Here is a 20,315-nt window from a genome sequence, read left to right as displayed (position 1 = left end):
ATCTTGTGTATGTGTGTGTGTGTGTGTGTGTGTGTGTGTGTGTGTGTGTGTGTGTGTGTGTTAATCCTGAAGCTTGAAATTAGAGCCTGGGCACTGTTCTTGAGTTGTTCTCTTTTCCTAAAGGCTGATGATCTACCATTTGAGCCATAGCTCTACTTCCACTATTTTAGTGGTTAATTAAAGATAAAAGTCTCTCACAGATTTTCCTGTCTAGAGTGGTGTTTGAACTGTGATTCTCAGATCTTAGTCTCCTAAGTAGCCACCAGTTCAATGGATTGAACTCAGGTTTCATGCATACTAGGCAAGTGCTATATTACTTATTTAACCCAGAACACATCCCTTGCCAGAAAATTGGAAGAGTAAAACTTGGAACCCATCTTAAAGCTCTTATGGCTCTATTATCTCTCAGAATCCCACCTGCCCCATCATACCATACTTTAATTTTGGCTACATCCATGAACTTGTTTCAGATGAACTAGAAAGTCTACTCCACCCTATTTTCCCACTAGCCCTTAACATCTTTTCTCTCAGTACTCTAGAAAATAAAAACTATTTAACATTCCATTCTCTATACAATCTGGAATCAGACATTGTCTTCCATTGGCTAGAAGCCCGGCTCAAGTGATATAATGACTGTTTAGCAAGGGTAGCAAGTATAAGGCCAAAATTAAATCCCACTACCTCCAAAAGAAGAGAGAAAAAGGAGAAGAAATTTTGATTGGTGTTGATATAATTGGCTTTTCTCCTCTTATAACATCTCTATGAGGTAGAGACATGCCCATGAAACAAAGTGCCAGATTGTCCAATATGCTCCTTACTGTCACCTGAGAAAGCAGAACCCATTCTTGTCTACCCAGCTTTCCCTCTGTTCCTCCCCAGCATCAATCCTCTATCTTCAGTTGCTCTCAGGTTACTTACTGAATACTTTTCTGATATATTCCTATTGCTTCCAACTCAACACACCAAAGAACAAAACTCATCACCTTTCTGTAAGGTATATTAAGTAGGTAGGTTTCACTAGGTGGCTGATGAAGAGAACACCACATGCTATTTGGGCAGGGGAAGAAGTTTATTTACCGAACTGCTGCCCCCTCCATGCATGGTGGAGAGGTATGGCTGAAAAGGAAAGGGGTGACCCACCCCCGGGCCAGGACTTATCTAGGCTAGGGACAGGAAGAGGTGTGGACAGGTGGGGGAAATGTGTGGCCACACAGGATCCAGACATGACTTCAGGGTCTGGGACCCTCCTAAGGTCAGATGGGAGGCATGTGACCAGAGGTGGACCAGGATGTGACCTAGCAGGAGGGGAAGGTAACTGCTTCCAGGTCTACCAGTTACCTAGGTAACAGATACTGGGCAGAAACTTAGCCAAGAGGTAGGGAGGTGTCCCTGTGCAGACCTTACACTTTCTACTTAGAATGGCCTGTCCTGCTTCACCTGCCAAATTCAGTCAGAGGTGACCCCAGTCTTTGTGGCTTGGCTCTCAAGTTTCCTTTCCTTTTGTGTGATTCATTACTAAAACACAGTATTGATGAGAGGCTTTCTTCTCAGAATTTCTTAGCTTTCCTTTCTAACTTACTTCACCTTTAAGTCCAGGAACTCAGGTTCATTTCTAATGGCCACAGCTCCTGGAAGACTACAAACCCCAGTTCCACTTACAGGTTTTCATAGTTCTGCAATCTTCGGATTTCAGTGCACTAAATATCGAGGATCTCTCTGCCTGTGGGATCCTAAGAAGCCATGCATCGTGCACCATCACTCCTTGAAGTGCCAAGTACTGGGCATGGTGCTCAGCACATGGAAGTTACTCAATAAGTAACTATAACAGTATTCATCAAAAATGAATACTGACTCTAAGAGTGGAAGCAGGAATTAGATAGATGCAAAAGCAAAAGGATATTTCTAATAAAATACTAATTGATGCCTGCATTGTGATTGTATCCAAAATGAACGGAAGAATTCTCAACTTTTGGAGGTTCTAGTATAAGTTATGGTATTCCTCGTCAGAAAGATGAAATAAACCCACAAAAAATGAGGAGTATACTTTCAAGGTCACAGGCCTTAAGTGGTCAGAAAGCTCTTACTACTTGTTTCTTGTGTGTAATTGAACATATCACTGTCAAATTACCCTTTCTGGAATGCCCATAAGAATTGTACTATTGACAAGAATCCAAATTTTTTAACTTGAGGTTTAGAGCTCTTTACTGATTAGCTAGTCAGCCAGTCAGTTGTCTGGGAGCTGACTACGGACCTGTGAGGAAACTCCCACAGAAAGTTTGTAGAGCAACTTTTTTTTTTTATTTCCATGCATGAGTTGTTGCCTCCAATCAACAAATTGCCCTCAGCAGTGGCTGATTGTGCCAGCAGATACCTGGCACTGTCCAGAGACATTTTTGGTTGTCATAACTGGGGAAGGGACTGGACAGTAGGAACATGTATGTTACAAAACACCCTATAATACTTAGGTCAGGCCCACCATAAACCTTGTGCTTGAGAAGCTCTGGTCTTCAGAGCTCCTTTTGCCATTAGTCAATGCCGAAGCTCTTCTTCAAGCTAAACTTCCGTCTAATCTCACTCATGCTCTCTGTAGGCTACCAGGGTCCCCATTTTCTTTCAAACCTGCCCTTATCAACATCTTTTCCCCACAGACTAGCACATGACACTCAAGTAGATGTCAGCAAAAGTTACCATTTATGCATTGCGTATCTTCAATTAAGTTCTATGAAGATTGTGGACTTCAGCACAATGATTGTGGATGATTGTAAGTTTGAACTTAAGGTTTACATATGTGATAAATATTTTTAGAAAAACAGTTTTCCAAAGCATACAATGAAACTAAAGCTGATTAAATTTACTGCTTTGTTTTATGAATGTCAAGATGTAGAAATAGAGCAAACTCGTTTAAATATAATAAGGAAGTTTTAGAATTTCCATAGAATGTTATTTTTTTATGAGAAACATGCCTGTTACTGCAACTCAAATATCATTTAGATCACCTTATCCTTTCAAATTAAAGTAAAATTTTGCTCAGTCCTCATTCTACACACTAGGAGACTATCATTTGTTCCTATCAGTGACTCTTTCAGAAGATACATGTTGTTTGCCTCAATGAATCTGCTCCTCAGTGTCTTCTTCTACTTCCTGCTCTATCGGGCACTCAGCAAACCTGTCTGGCACCAGAATCTTTTCTCCAATGCTGCGATGCTTCCCAGTGGGTCTTTATATGTTTAGAGGTCCTTACAGAAGGATAGAAATACAGAGTTGAGTATCAAGTGGTAGACAGCCTTAAATATTTTCCAGCTCTGTTTTCAAAGCTGTTCAGCAACCTCAGTCCAGGAAATGTTTGCTCCAGACTTTGGATCCTTGCTAGATATAAATACATTTTCTCTGTCTTCATTTTACTTCCTTAAATTCTTCCTGTCCTCTGTACTCCAGTTCTGTGAACTTCTTCAAAAAAGCCACCTTATGCCTCTGGATGCACCTAGAGGGACGATCGACAAACCCTAAACAAAGGAATTTCTCCTCCAGAGAGACTTTGGTTTCCTTTAATTATGCTGCTTCCCAAGGACAGAGCTCTGTACTCTGGTGAACAGAGACCCTGTCATGGATGTTAGTGATGTCAGCTGACATAAGGAGCAGGGGGAAAAAAGTCTGTGAGACCACTGTGTGGCCACGGGCATTTGAAAAAGAGAGAACGTGGCTGATTATTTTGATTTAGGTAACAAGAGTTCTCACACCTTGTTTCTATATAAGCTAAGTAATTTCTTTAAGCAGAAAAGGTCAGATAAGGTGATATTAGGAAAATGAACCCTAAGATATGTATTTAAATGTTTTTTTTTTCATGCATTTGTTTCTAACACATTTATAAGATTATTTCTTTGTTGCTTGTATATCCCTCCCCCACAGTATAACCTGTGCTTTCACTGTATTTGATGTCGGTATAATTTGTGGAGAGGAAGGGGAAAAACAAGTCGTTTAAATAAGAATACAGGTGGACCCATTGCAACAATGAGAAGTACAAGTTGTCATGTCAAAATGAACTTTACAACTTTGGTGAGGGGTGGGGGAGGGTTGGATAGGGGGACGGGGGAAGGGATGGGAAGGGGAAACAAAGGAGGAGGCTACAATGCTGGATAAGAAATGTACTCATTATCTTGCCCATGTAATTGTAACCCCTCTGTACAGTATTTTCACAATAAAAAATATTTTATTGTAAAAATATGTAAGCATCCTGCTATACCCTTTCCCCTAACCAAATTACAAAAATGTATATACAAGATGCAGAACACCAAGATCAAATAGAGTGAAAAAAGGGGTTATACCATGGGGAAATAGCAAAGGAATTAAAAGAATCACATAGTGCATCATAAGTACTTTAAAAACAATAGCAAGAAAGAAAAAAACAACTTGTGCCCCTGTCTTGGGGTACATTTTGCTTAACATCATCTTATATGGTTGTATGTACATAGCCTTTGACTTTCTCTGCTTGTTGTAGACATGTACTAGTCATTGCAAACAAGGGAAACCAAGGGACCTGGCTTTCTTCACTTAATATAATTTTTCCAAGTCTTTCCATTTCCTAACAAATGGGGCAATGTCATTCTTTCTGATGATAATCCAAATAATTTTCTAAAAATATTTTAGAATGCTGAGAGCAATGCAAATGTCACACATGTGGACAAGCTGGCTATCAAAGTCACATTGAAGCCCACTTGGCAGTGAGCTCCTACAAGTGTTTTGGGGAACACTAATAAGCCCATCATTCTGGCTCTGAAAAAAATGACAAATGTACCACTTCCTTTTTTATGTTTGTTGCTGCTGCTGCTACTATATACAGGTTACTATTCCATGTTTTTTAATGAATACAAATTCATTATGTAAAAATTAGGAAGAATGTTCTTCCAAAGAGCACTGAAATTTTGAAAATTTGTATTCTGATGTGTAATTGGGGGTACTTTCAATCTCCAAAAAAAGAGATAAAGTGAAAGTATTTACCTTTGATTGTGATACCCCTAAGACTGTATAACTACAGGTGTTTGGGTTGTTGCTTGTCTTAAAATTGTGCTCTGATGTGAAAATGGATATACTTTCATTTCCAAAGAAGGATAGATATAGTGAAATCATCTATCTTTGATTGTGTACCTCCAAAGTCTGTTACAGATCTCTGGGTTGGTGCCTGCCTTAAAATTGTGTTCTGGTGTGGAAACGCATATAATCTTGTCCCCCTAAAAAAAGGAGAGATAGAAAATACCCATTGTTCATTGTAAATGCTTAAAATATGTGCAACCTTGGGGCTCTGCATTGATGATTGCCTTAAAATAGTGTTCTGGCATGGACTTGTTTTTTGCTTTCATAATCAATTCAACAGAACAAGCTGTAGAAACACAAGAAAAATGGCAAGTAAAGGAACCACAACTCCCATTCAGGATAAACAGACACCAGAGCAGTTATTGAATAATCCAGAGGATAGTTCTCAAAATGCTCTATAAACACTACTGGTAAACTTGCTGAATGAAAAGATTGAAAGTCCACATAGAGCTATGTGTGAGCATGATGAGGCTAACCAAGGATTAATCGACGAATTTATGGAATCTACAAACAGAATGGTGAATGGATTGCATCGGAAGGAAAGGGAGTCCAATGAACGTACTCACTCAACTAGAGGATTTGTGAGGAAACACTGAAAAAGCATCCAAGAAGGAAAGAAGTCCATGCAAGATCTAAGATAAAGTTTCAACAAAAAACTTGAAGCCATAAAACTGACTGATTAGGAGGAAGAGAAATAAAAAACAAAGTATAAAGTCTGGAATTAGGAGGAAGAGAAATAAAAAACAAAGTATAAAGTCTGGAAAGTAAACTAGACGATGCAAAAGATTGAATCTCTGGAACTGAAGATAGCCAGGACTTTAAAAAGAAAGAAGAGACAATTAATTAAAACAAATACAAGAAAAAGGGTATATCCATTCAAAAGATGGAAGACACTATCAGAAGGCCTAATTTAAGGCTAATGGGTGTAGACAAGGTCCAACAGACAGAAGCTAAAGGTCTAGGAAATTTATTAAACATAATCCAATCAGAGAACTTTCCAAACATCCAAAAAGATAGGCCCATTCAGATAAGAAGCCTTTAGAGACACAAATAGACCAGAATAGAACAGGACATCCCACCATCACATTGTAATCCTCACAGGATCAATAGACACCAAGGAAAGGATTGTTAAATCTGTTAGGGAGAAAATATCAATCATCTATAAAGGAAAACTGAATAGCTATATGTTTCTCAGCAAAGATCGTGAAAGCAAGAAGAGTCTGGAAGGGTGGATTCCCAGCCCTAAGACAACTATCAAATAAGAATAGTGTACCCAGCTATGCTAGTCTTCATAACAGAGGCAGAAATATAAACCTTCAACAGCAAAGAAAAATTGAAACAATATCTCCACCAAACCAGCACTACAAAAGATACTTAACCATGTCTTACACATAGAAAACCAATAAGAACATGACAAAGGTAGAGAAACAGCCCCCAGAGAATCAGATTATCATATTAAGAACCCAGATAACCATATTAAAAACTCCTGCTCATGATAATCAGGCAACAGAAAAGTTCATGAATAATCCAGAGGAGAGTTCCCAAAATGTTCTACAAACACTGCTTGTAAACATGATGAATGACAAGATTGAAAGCCTGCAAATGACTCTGTGTGAGCGTGATTGGGAAATGCATGAGCGTGATGAGACTAATTAAAGATTAATACAGGAGTTGAGTGAGCATGAGGAAGATAATCAAAGATTAATAAGGCATTCATGGAATCCACAAACAGCACCCTGGAGGAATCCATGGACACCACAAAGGAAATGCTGAATGAAGCCCAAAAGAAGGAAAAGGAGTCCAATGAAACTGTAACCAATCAATGAAGGGATTTGAAAATGAACACAGAAAACCAAATTAATGTGGTAAAGAAGTCCATACAAGACCTAAAACAAAGCTCCAACAAAGAATTTGAAGCCATCGAGAGGAGTTCCGGGAAGATGGCGGAGGAGAAGCTGGAATCTGAACAAGCTCTTGCATAGAAAACAGTTTCAGAGTTCCAGTGAACAGTCCCAAGCCAGAGAATCACACCAAGTGTGCCATCACAAGACAGAGAGTTAGTCAAGAGAGGGGAAGCCAAGCAGACACATCTGAGCAGCTGCCGCTGCGGCGGCAGGGTCGCAGTGGCGACCACTGCCGCGGAGGCATACCTGAGACACAGTCCGGGACGAAGGAGCCAGACGCAGAGGACGAGCGGATTCTACTCAACACCAGCAAGAACCGACAAGGAGCGGACAACTTCATCCTGCACTTTGCAGACCAGAGACGACCCGGGATCCAAGACTCCGCGTGAGTAGAAGCCCCACTTCCTCACTCCTTCTCTGGGAGCAGAGGAGGGAAGGCCACCCCTCCCCCCCCAGCACCGGTGATCTCCATCTTGGATACCGACAAAGCTCGGAGGAGCGGCTAGCTCCAGCTCAGGCCTTGGAATAAAACTAGTCATTTAGCAGGTCACAAGAACTTAACGGCGAAGTGACCTCACAGACTCAGTTCCATCCAGGGAAAAGTCACCCAGCTCAGGCGCCAGCCATTGGAGTGGCTCTCCTCACTGGGTAACCAGAGCCAGAGGCTGCCCCTCCCTCTAGCAGCCACCACAATCAATTGAAAACCAGAAACCCTGAGAATGGCTCCAGGCTGGGTGCTGTGAGTTTTTTTTTCACAAAATAGCCCCAGGGAAAAGCTACTGTTCATTGAAAGGCCTCAACTCTACCCAGAACCTAGCCTCATCACTGCATCCCCCTCTTTTGTGATTCTCAAAGCAGATCACCCTCCCAGTAAACTAACCTGGGAGGGGGATCTCAAAATCTTGGGTAAAGCAGAGCATTTTTCTGCCTGTTCCAACAAACTGACTTAAGAAACCAATCAAGCCACAGGACCTCAAGCTGACCAGAGACTCCAACCAGACTCTGGTTACAGACAAAAGGGAGATACAGGACTCTTCCCACCCCTCCCAAAAAAAAAAAAAAATCAAAGAACTTTTTTTTTTCTTCTTCTTTTCTTCTTTTTCTTGTTTTGTTTTTTTTGTTTTTTGTTACCTTATATATATATATAAAAAATTTTTTTTGCTTTTCTAAAACTTTTATTAATCTTTAATTTTTGCCTCTTCTGAAAAAATAATTGTTTTCCATTAACTTTTTTTTTTTCTCCTCTTATAATTTTTATTTTAGGAATACGTGAATGTGTGTTTTCTTTACTTTTCTTGTCTTCTTTCTCTTTTTCTTTCATTCTTAATTAACTTTTTGTTTTTTTTTCTAGCTCTACTGAACTTCTGATCTTTTCTTCTCACTTTCCTATCCTTTCCACCTTTTCCTCTTTGTTCATCTTTATGTGACTTAACTCTTGTCCTGCACATCCTCAGATAAACCCGTAGTTAACCAGTAGACCCTATCCCCCATTGTGTACACACTTAATCCACAAACTTATTACTCAATTCAAAACCTCTGAGACTTAAATTCATTAATAGCAGTACTACCTCTTTATACCTATGTAATATTTTAAGCATTTTTTTAAAGTTTTTCTCATCTCCTCTATGTCCCTCCCTTTCTTTCAACATATTCATATTCCTCTATAAATAGATGGTCTTTTAATCTCTAAAATAACATTAATTTTTACGTTTCTATTTTTTTTTCTGGTCTCTTTTCATTCCCCTTTCCCTTACTTCTTTTTCTCTCTCTCTCTACTTACATCCTACCCAACCTATTTCCTGCATTGTGATTAGGACAGAGTTAACCCTCCCTGTGCCTCCCCACACCAATCTATTCCTATTTTTTACACACATCTCTCCCTAACCCTAATAATTTCTGGTTTTCCAAATTCTTCTCTGCGGTTCGAAGTCCTTTAACATATAGTTGTTTGATGTCGAATAGATGTATCTGTTGAACTAGATTGTATCTGTAGACTATTGACTGTACAAATGCAAACTTTGGTTGATGGTTGCCTTAAGATAGTGTTCTAGCACAAAACTGGTGCTATCTTCATCTCAAATGGGCAGAGTAAGCCGGAAAAACACAAGAAAAATGGCAAATTCGGGTATCTCAATTCCCAATCCTGATAATCAGGGGTTAGAACAGATAATGAATAATCCAGAGGAGAGTTCCCAAACAGCTCTACAAACACTGCTGGCAAACATGATAAATGAAAAGTTTGACAACGTACAAAGGACTCTGTATGAGCGTGATAGGGAGAGAGAGGAGGCATCCCAGAAGTTTATATAGGAATATCATAAGCGTGAGGAAGCTACTCAAAAACTGATACAGGATTTGCGTGAACAACTTGAGAATACTCAAAGAGAAAGGGAGGAATGGCGTGAGCAGGCTGAGAACACTAAAAGAGATCTGCAGGAATCCCACGAACGGGAGGAAGCTAATCAAAGAGTAATACAGGAATTGAGAGACCAGGTAGAGAACACACAAAGATCACTAAAGGCTTTCATGGAATCCATTAACAAAGAGCTGAAGGAAGTCAGGGAGACCACAAAGGGAATGCTGAATGGAACCCAACAGAAGGAATGGGAGCCCAAAGAAACCATAACCAATCAACTAAGTGATTTGAGGACAAACACTGAACACCAAATTAAGGAAGTAAAGAAATTCATACAAGACCTAAAACAGAGCTTCAACAAAGAACTTGAAGCCATCAAAGCTGACCAACTAGAAGGAAAAGAGATAAAAAGCAAAGTAGAGAGTCTTGACAGCAGGTTAGACCATGCAGAAGATCGAATCTCAGGGATTGAAGACAGCCTAGATATTATAGAGAAAGAACATACAACCATCCAAGACAAGTCCAAGAAATATGATAGATCTATCCAACACCTGGAAGACACCATCAGAAGGCCTAATCTAAGGATAATGGGTGTAGAGGAACACCTAGATACAGAAGTTAATGGTCTAGGAAATCTGTTTAACAGGATCCTAGCAGAGAACTTCCCAAACATGCAAAAAGATAGGCCTGTCCAGATACAAGAAGCCTTTAGAACCCCAAATAGACCAGACCAGAATAGGACATCCCACCGTCACATTATAATCCACACAGGATCAACTCAGAACAAGGAAAAGATCCTTAAAGCTGTCAGAGAGAAAAGGGTAATCACTTATAAAGGGAAACCAATTAGAATCACCTCAGATTTCTCAGCAGAGACAATCAAAGCAAGAAGAGCCTGGAATGATGTATGTCATGCCCTATAAACAAACAACTATCAACCAAGAATACTGTACCCAGCTAAACTCTCCTTCATAACTGAAGGCCAAATAAAAACCTTCCATAGCAAAGAAAAATTGAAACAATACATCTCCACCAAACCAGCCCTACAAAAGATTCTTAAAGATGTCCTACACATAGAAAACCAACAAGACCGCAATAAAGGCCAAGAAACTGCACCCAAACTGAGAATCCAAGAACCATAGGAAGAACCCAGTTTTTGCATCCCCCAAGAAGGTAGATAACATGGCAGAAACTCCCAATTACCTCTCAGTCCTATCTCTTAATGTTGACAGACTGAACTCTCCAATTAAGCGACATAGACTGTCTAGTTGGATTAAAAAACAAGACCCTTCTATCTGCTGTCTGCAGGAGTCACATCTTGCCCGTAAAAACAAACACATTTTCAATGTTAAAGGCTGGAACAAAATCTACCAAGCAAACGGACCGCATAAACAGGCGGGAGTTGCAATCCTAATATCAGATAAAATAGATTTCAAATTAAAATTCGTGAAAAGAGATAAAGAAGGTCGCTACATACTAATTAAAGGATCTCTCCTTCAGGAGGATATTACAATTCTAAATATCTATTCGCCAAACAATGGAGCACCCAAATTTATCAAAGAAACACTACTTTCCCTCAAATCCCATATAGATCCAAAGACATTAATCGTTGGGGATTTTAACACACCACTCTCCCCACTAGATAGATCAACTCGGCAAAAACTCAACAGAGAAACCACAGATCTAAACAGCTGCATAGATCAACTAGACTTAACAGACATTTACCGAACATTTCACCCAGCAGCATCAGAATACACGTTTTTCTCAGCAGCACATGGAACGTTTTCTAAAATAGACCACATTTTAGGCCACAAAGCAAACTTGTCTAAATTCAGAAACATTGAAGTTATACCTTGTATTCTCTCTGACCACAAGGGAATAAAGTTAGAACTCAACACCAAAAGCCACCAAAGAAAGTCCGGTATCACATGGAGGCTGAACAACACACTGCTGAATCATGAGTGGGTCATGGAAGAGATTAGAAAGGAAATTCAAATGTTCATGCTATTCAACAAAAATGAACACACAAAATACCAGCTCCTCTGGGACACAGCAAAGGCAGTACTCAGAGGCAAGTTTATAGCTCTGAGCTCCTACATCAACAAATTGGAGAGATCTGAAACTAACAATTTAACGACACATCTAAACCTCCTTGAAAAAGAGCAGCAAGATAAACCCCAATCCAGTAAACGGAAAGAAATAATCAAAATTAAATCAGAATTAAATGAATTAGAATCCAAAAAAACTATAGAAAGAATCAACAAAACAAAGAGTTGGTTCTTCGAAAAACTTAACAAAATTGACAGACCCTTAGCAAATCTTATCAGAAAAAGAAGAGAACACACCCAAATTAATAAACTCAGAGATGAGAATGGAAACATCACCACGGAAACAAGCAAGATTCAGAACATTATAAGGGAATACTTCTCAAAACTCTATGCTAATAAGTTTGAGAACTTGACAGAAATGGACCTCTTCCTAGCAAATATTGACATGCCAAAACTAAACCAAGATGAGGTAAACTATCTTAACAGGCCCATATCAAGCATTGAAATAGAAACAGCAATAAGAGACCTCCCAGCTAAGAAAAGTCCAGGACCAGATGGTTTTACAGCGGAATTTTACAAGGCCTTCAAAGCAGAGCTCACACCAATTCTCCTCCAACTCTTCAATGAAATTGAAAGAGAAAGCTCACTACCGAACACATTCTATGAAGCCATCATAACCCTCATCCCAAAACCAGGCAGGGACTCATCAAAGACAGAGAACTATAGACCCATTTCTTTGATGAACATTGATGCAAAACTTCTCAACAAAATTTTGGCCAACCGACTTCAACAATTCATCCAAAAAATCATACACCACGATCAAACAGGATTCATTTCAGGGATGCAAAGCTGGTTCAATATACGCAAATCAATTAATATTATTCATCACATCAACAGGAGCAAGAATAAGAACCACATGGTTATCTCAATAGATGCAGAAAAAGCATTCGACAAGATCCAACACCCCTTTATGATGAAGGTTTTGGAAAAATTAGGAATCCATGGAACATTCCTCAATACAATAAAGGCTGTATATGACAAACCTACAGCCAGCATTATACTCAATGGTGAAAAACTAAAGCCATTTCCTCTTAACTCAGGAACAAGACAAGGATGCCCACTCTCTCCACTTCTCTTCAATCTAGTATTAGAATGCCTCGCCACAGCAATAAGACAAGATGCAGACATAAAGGGGATCCAAATAGGGAAAGAAGAAATAAAACTCTCCCTCTTTGCAGATGACATGATCTTGTATTTAAAGAATCCCATAGACTCCACTCCCAAATTACTCAAGCTGATTCAAAACTTTGGCAAAGTAGCAGGTTATAAAATTAACCCCCAAAAATCAATGGCTTTTCTGTATGCCAACAATGAGAAAAGTGTGGCTGAAATTAGGAAAGCAACTCCATTTGTAATAGCCCCACAAAAAATAAAATACCTAGGAATTAACTTAACTAAAGAAGTGAAGGACCTCTATGATGAAAACTTTAAAATCTTGAAAAAGGAAATCAACACAGAACTTAAAAAATGGCAAAACCTCCCATGCTCCTGGATTGGAAAGATTAACATCGTGAAAATGGCAATACTTCCCAAGGCTATCTACAAATTCAACGCAATACCTATCAAAATTCCACCCTCATTCTTCAAGGAAATAGAAGAGGCAATCCAAAAATTCCTATGGAACAATAAAAGACCCCGAATAACAAAAACGCTCCTCAACGGAAAGAACACTGCTGGAGGAATATCAATACCAAATTTCAAACGCTACTATAAAGCCATAGTAATCAAAACAGCTTGGTATTGGCATAAGAACAGACCTCAGGACCAATGGAATAGAATTGAAAACCCAGAAATGAACCTACAGACCTATAGCCATCTAATCTTCGATAAGGGAGCTAAAACAATAGAATGGAAGACAGACAGCCTCTTCAGTAAATGGTGCTGGCAAAACTGGTTAACTACATGTAGGAAACTAAAGCTAGATCCTTATATATGACCCTGCACCAGAATCAACTCCAAATGGATCAAAGACCTTGAACTCAAAGCAGACACTCTGAAAACATTACAGGAGGGAATAGGAGAAACCCTGGGTCTCCTTGGCTCAGGCCAAAATTTTCTGAATAGAGACCCGGAAACACAACAAATCAAAGAAAAGCTGGACAAATGGGATTGTATAAGGTTGCAGAGCTTCTGCAGGGCAAATGACATAGCTAGCAAGATCAATAGAAAGCCCACGGACTGGGAGAAGATCTTTACTAGCCATACAACGGACAAGGGTCTCATATCTAAAATATACTTGGAACTCAAAAAATTAAACCACCCAACAACAAATCCTCAAAGAAACAACTGCCCAATAAGTAAGTGGGCGAAAGACTTAAAGAGAAGCTTCTCTGAAGAAGAAAGAAGGATGGCCAATAGACACATGAAGAAATGTTCAACATCCCTAGCCATAAAAGAAATGCAAATCAAAACAACATTGAGATATCACCTCACTCCAGTTAGAACAGCAAAAATCAAGAACTCTAACAACAACAGATGCTGGAGGGGATGTGGACAGAAAGGAACCTTACTTCATTATTGGTGGGAATGTAAACTTGTTCAACCACTTTGGAAAGCAGTATGGAGGTTCCTCAAAAGACTCCACCTAGAGCTCCCCAATGACCCAGCAATCCCACTTTTGGGCATTTACCCAAATGATCACAAACAAGGCCACACTAAAGCTACCAGCACAACTATGTTTATTGCAGCATTATTTACCATAGCTAAGACATGGAACCAACCCAGATGCCCCTCAGTAGATGAATGGATCAAGAAGATGTGGTATATATACACAATGGAATTCTATGCCTCCATCAGAAAGAATGACATTTCCCCATTTGTTAGGAAATGGAAAGGCTTGGAAAAAATTATATTAAGTGAAGTAAGCCAGGCCCAAAGAAACATAGGTCCCATGGTTTCCCTTATTTGGAATATCTAGTATAGGTATGAATCAAGCGGAAAAAGTCAGATAATGTGATGTTAGGAAAACGAAACCTCAAATATGTATTTTAATGTTTTTGTTTCTTTCATGCATGTGTTTCTAACGCATTTATAAGATTATTTCTTTGTTGCTTTGTATGTCCCTCCCCCACAGTGTAACCCCCGCTTTCACTATATTTGATGTCAGTATAACATGTGGAGGAGATGGGGACAAACAAGTCGTTTAAGGATTCAGGTGGACCTGTTGCAACAATGAGAAGTACAAAAAGTCATGTCAAAACCAGCTTTACAATGTCGGTGGGGGGCGGTATGATTGGGTGGGAGGGAGGGGGGAGGCTGGGAAGGGAGGTGAAGGGTAAACAAAGGAGGAGGCTGCAATGCTTGGTAAGAAATGTATGCATTATCCTGCCCATGTAATTGTAACCCCTCTGTACAGTATGTTCTCAAATAAAATAAAATAAAATTAAAAAAAAAAAAAGAATTTGAAGCCATCAAATCTGACCAATTAAAGAAAAGGAAATTAAAAACCAAGTAGAAAGTCTTGACAGTAGGTTAGACCATGCAGAAGATCGAATCTCTGGGACTGAAGACAGCCTAGACATTATAGAGAAAGAAAAGACAAGTATTAAAGACAAATCTAAGAAATATGATAGAGCTATTCAACATTTAGAAGACACCATCAGAAGACCTAATTTAAGGCTAATGGGTGTAGAGGAGGGCCTACAGATAGAAGTTAAAGGTCTAGGGAATTTATTTAACAGGATCCTAGCAAAGAACTTCCCAAACATGCGAAAGATAGGCCCATTCAGACACAAGCAGCCTTTAGAACCGCAAATAGACCAGATCAGAACAGGATATCCCACCATCATATTTTAATCTGCACAGGATCAATTCAGACCAACGAAAGAATACTTAAAGCTATCAGGGAGAAAAGATCACGTCTAAAAGGAAACCAATCAGAATAACTTCAGATTTCTCAGCAGAGACAATTAAAGTAAGAATAGCCTGGAATGATGTATGCCACGCCCTAAAGACAAACAACAATCAACCAAGAATACTGTACCCAGCTAAGCTCTCCTTCATAACAGAAAGTCAAATAAAAACCTTCCACAGCAAAGAAAAATTGAAACAACATATCTCCACCAAACCAGCCCTACAAAAGATACTCAAAGATGTCCCACACATAGAAAACCAGCAAGAGCATGATAAAGGCCAAGAAACAGCCCCCAAACAAAGAGTCCAAGAATCATAGAAAGAACCCAGTTGGCACAGCTATCAAGAAGGTGGACAACAGGGCATGAACTAACAAGCATCTCTAAGTCCTAACTCTCAATATTAATGGACTTTAACTCTACAATTAAGTGACATGGACTATCTTCTCGTATCAAAAAGCAAGATCCTTCTATCTACTGCCTTCAAGAGATGTACCTTGCCCACAAAAACAAGCATATTCTGAAAGTGAAAGGCTGGAATAAAATCTACCAAGCAAATGTCCCCCATAAACAGTTGGGAGACAAAAGAAAAAAAAAAAACAGGTGGGAGTTGCAATCCTAATATCAGATAAAAAAGACATCAAATTAAAATTAGCAAGAAGAGATAAAGAAGGTAATTACATACTGATTAAAGATCTCTCTTTTAGGAAGATATTACAATCCTAATTATCTATTCACCAAATAATGAAGCACCCAAATTATCCAGGAAAAACTACTTTCCCTGAAATCTCACATAGATTCAAAGACATGAATTGTTGGAGACTTTAACACACCACTATCCTTGCTGGATAAATCAACCAGGCAAAATCTCAACAGAGAAACCCTGGATCTAAACAACTGAATAGATCAACTAGACTTATCAGACATCTACTGAATATTTCACCCCGCAGCATCAGAACACACATTCTTCTCAGTAGCACATGAAATATTCTCCAAATAGAACACATTTTAGGTCACAAAGCAACTTTGTCCAAATTCAGAAACATTGAAATTATACGTGCAGTCTCTCAAACCATAAGGGAATAAAATTAGAATTCAAAACCAAAAGCCAACAAAGGAAATCCCATAACACATGGAGGCTAAACAACACATTATTCAACCAGCAGTGGGTCATGGAAGAGATTAGAAAGGAAATTCAAATGTTCATGATATTCAACAAAAATGAACACACAACTTATCAGCTCCTCTGGGACACAGCAAATGCAGTACTCAGAGGCAAGTTTATACCTCTGAGTTCCTATATCAACAAATTGGAGAGATCTGAAACTAGCAACTCAAGGAGATACCTGAAGAAACATCAAAAAGAGCAGCAAGCTAAACCTCAATCCAGTAGAGGGAAACCAATAATTAAAATTAAATCAGAATTAAATGAATTAGAATCCAAAAAGACATAGAAAGAATCAAAGGAACAAAGAGTTGTTTCTTTTAAAAAAAAACAACTAACAAAATTGGCAGACCCTTCGAAAAGCTTACTTTTTTAAAAAAGAGAACAAATCCAAACAAACTCAGAGATGAGAATGGAAATATCTCCACAGAAAAAATTCAAGATTAAGAACGTTATAAGGAAATACTTCTCAAACCTTTATGCTAATAAGTTTGAGTATCTGGAAGAAATGGATGAATTTCGAGCAAATATCAACATGTAAAACAAAATCAAGATGATTTAAACCAAATTAATAGACCCATATCAACCATCGAAATAGAAACAGCAATAAGAAACCTCCCAACTAAAAAAAAGCCCAGTTCTGGATGGATTTTCAGCTGAATTCTACAAGGCCTTCAAAGCTGAACTCACATCAATACTCCTCCAACACTTCAATGAAATTAAATGTGGAAGTTCACTACCAAACTCTTTCTATGAAGCCATCATAACCCTCATCTCAAAACCAGGGAAGGAATCACCAAAGAAAGAGTACCCATTTCTTTGATGAACATTGATGCAAAACTTCTCAACAAAATTTTGGCCAATCGTCTTCAACAATTCATCCAAAAAATCATACACCATGGTCAAACAGGATTCATTTCAGGGATGCAAATCTGGTTCCATATATGCAAATCAATATAATTCATCACATCACCCAGAGCAAGGATAAGAACCACATGATTATGTCAATAGATTCATAAAAAGCATTTAACAAGATCCAACACCTCTTTATGATGAAAGTTCTGGAAAAACTAGGAATCCATAGAACAATACTCAATATAATGAAGGCTGTATATGACAAACCTACAGCCAGCATTATGCTTAATGGTGAAAAACTAAAGCCATTTACTCTTAACTGAGGAATGAGACAAGGACGTCCATTCTCTCAACTTCTCTTCAATTTAGTATTAGAATGCCTAGCTAGAGCAATAAGAAAAGATGCAAACATAAAGGGGATCCAAATAGGGAAAGATGAAGTAAAACTCTCCCTCTTTCCAAATGACATAATCTTGTATTTAAACTATCGCATGGACTCCACTCCCAAGTAACTCGAGCTGATCAGAAATTTTGGCAAAGTAGCGGGGTATAAGATCAACCCGTGGGGCTGGGAAGGTGGCTAAGTGGTAGAGTGCTTGCCTTACATGCCTGAGGCCCTGGGTTCGATTCCGCAGCACCACATAAGAAAAAAGAAAAAAGCCGGAAGTGGTGCTGTGGCTCAAGTAGTAGAGCACTAGCCTTGAGCTGAAGAGCTGAGGGCCCAGAGTTCAGGCCCCACGACCGGACCCCCCCACCAAAAAAAATCAACCCGTAAAAAATCAATGGCTTTTCTGTATGCCAATAGCAAGTAGGCTGCTTAAATCAGGAAAGCAACTGCTTTTGTATAGCCCACAAAAAATAAAATAGCTAGGAGTTAAGTTAACTAAAGAAGTAAAATACTCTATGATGAAAACTTTAAATCCTGAAGAAAGAAATTAAAGCACAACTTAGAAAGTGGAAAAACTTCTCATAATCCTGGATTGGGAGGATTAACATTGTGAAAATGGAGGATTAACATTGTGAAAATGGCAATACTGCCAAAGGCCATCTACTAATTCAATGTGATACCCATCAATACCCTGACCTCATTCTTCAATAAAATAGAATAAGCAGACCAAAATTTCATATTGAACAATAAAAGACCCCAAAGAACAAAAACAATTCTTAGCAAAGAGAACATTGCTGAAGGAATGTCGATACCAAACTTCAAACTCTACTACAAAGCCATACTAATTAAAACAGCTTGGTACTGGCACAAGAACAGACCTCAGGACCAATGGAATAGAACTGAAGACCCAGAAATAAACCCACAGATCTATAGGCGCCTAATCTTCTATAAGGGAGCTAAAAGAATAGAATGGAAAAAAGACAGCTTCTTCAGTAAATGGTGCTGGCAAAATTGGTTAAACACCTGTAGAAAACTAAAGCTAGATCCTTATATATCACCCTGCACCAGAATCAACTCCAAATGGATCAAAGACCTCAAAGTAAAAGAAAAACCCTGAAAACATTACAGGAAGGAATAGGAGAAACCCTAGGGCTCCTTGTAATGGGCTGAAATTTTCTTAATAAAGATCCAGAAACAAACAAACCAGAGAAAGGTTGGGTAAAAGGGACTACATGAAATTGCAGGGCTTCTGCATGAGAAATGATCTAGCCAGCAAGATCAATAGAAAGCCAACAGACTGCTAGATTTTCAATAGCTATACAATGGACAAGGGTCTCATATCTAAAATATACTTAGGGGGCTGGGAAGGTGGCTCAGTGGTAGAGCACTTGCCTTGCATGCTCGAGGCCCTGGGTTCGATTCCTCAGCACCACATAAGAAAAAAGCCGGAAGTGGCGCTGTGGCTCAAGTGGTAGAGTGCTAGCCTTGAGCTGAAGAGCTGAGGGACAGCACCCAGGCCCAGAGTTCAGGCCCCACGACCGGACCCAAAAAAAAAAATAAATAAAATATACTTAGATATCAAAAAACAAATCACCCAACAACAAATCCTCAAATAAACAACTGCCTGATTAACAAATGGGCTAAAGGCTTAAAGAGAGACTTCTCCAAAGATGAAATAAGAATGGCTAATAGACACATGAAGAACTGCTCAAATTCTCTAGCCAGAAAAGTAATGCAAATGAAAACAATATTGAAATTCCACATCACACCAGTTAGAATGGCTATAATCAAGAAGTCTAATAATAACAGATGCTGAAGGGGATGTAGCCAAAAGGGAACGCTACTGCATTGTTGGTGGAAGTGTAAACGTGTTCAACAACTCTGGAAAGAAGTATGGAGGTTCCTCAAAAGACTACATATAGAGTTCCCCTATGGCCCAGCAGTCCCACTTTTGGGCATTTACCCAAGGCCATACTAAAGCTACCAGCACAACGAGGTTTGTTGCAGCAATATTCACCATATCTAAGATAAGGAACCAACCCAGATGCCCCTCAGTAGATGAATGGATTAAGAAAACGTGGTATACATATATCCAATGGAATTCTATGCCTCCACCAGAAAGAATGACATTGTCCCATTTGTTAGGAAATGGAAAGACTTGGAAAAATTATATTAAGTGAAGTAAGCCAGGCCCAAAGGATCATGGGTCACATGGTTTCCTTTATTTACAATAAGTCTAGGATAATATGTCTAGGATATGTCTAGGATAATATGTCTAGGATATGTCTAGGATAATGTCTAGGATATGTCTAGGATAATCTTAGCAGATGGGAAGAATAGCTCAATAGCTATGGACATATGACCATATAACATGATGCCAAGCAAAATGAACTCCAAGACATGGACACAAGAGGTTTTCAGTTGTTGTTCTTTTTAATGTACTATGTGATTTTTTTCTTTCCTTAGTATGTTCTTCCACCAATGGCATATTCCCTGTTGTTACTGTATTTGATTTTGTTACCTTGGGTATTGTGTATACATTTATCTAAATTAGGGACAGAAAGGGCAACAACAAATTTGTGAAGCAAAGGACAAAGTGG

Source organism: Dipodomys spectabilis, unplaced genomic scaffold (assembly GCF_019054845.1).
Source record: "Dipodomys spectabilis isolate Male_0828 unplaced genomic scaffold, ASM1905484v1 ptg000059l, whole genome shotgun sequence".
Classification (NCBI taxonomy): Eukaryota; Metazoa; Chordata; class Mammalia; order Rodentia; family Heteromyidae; genus Dipodomys; species Dipodomys spectabilis.
Note: the sequence above shows the minus strand (reverse complement) of the source record.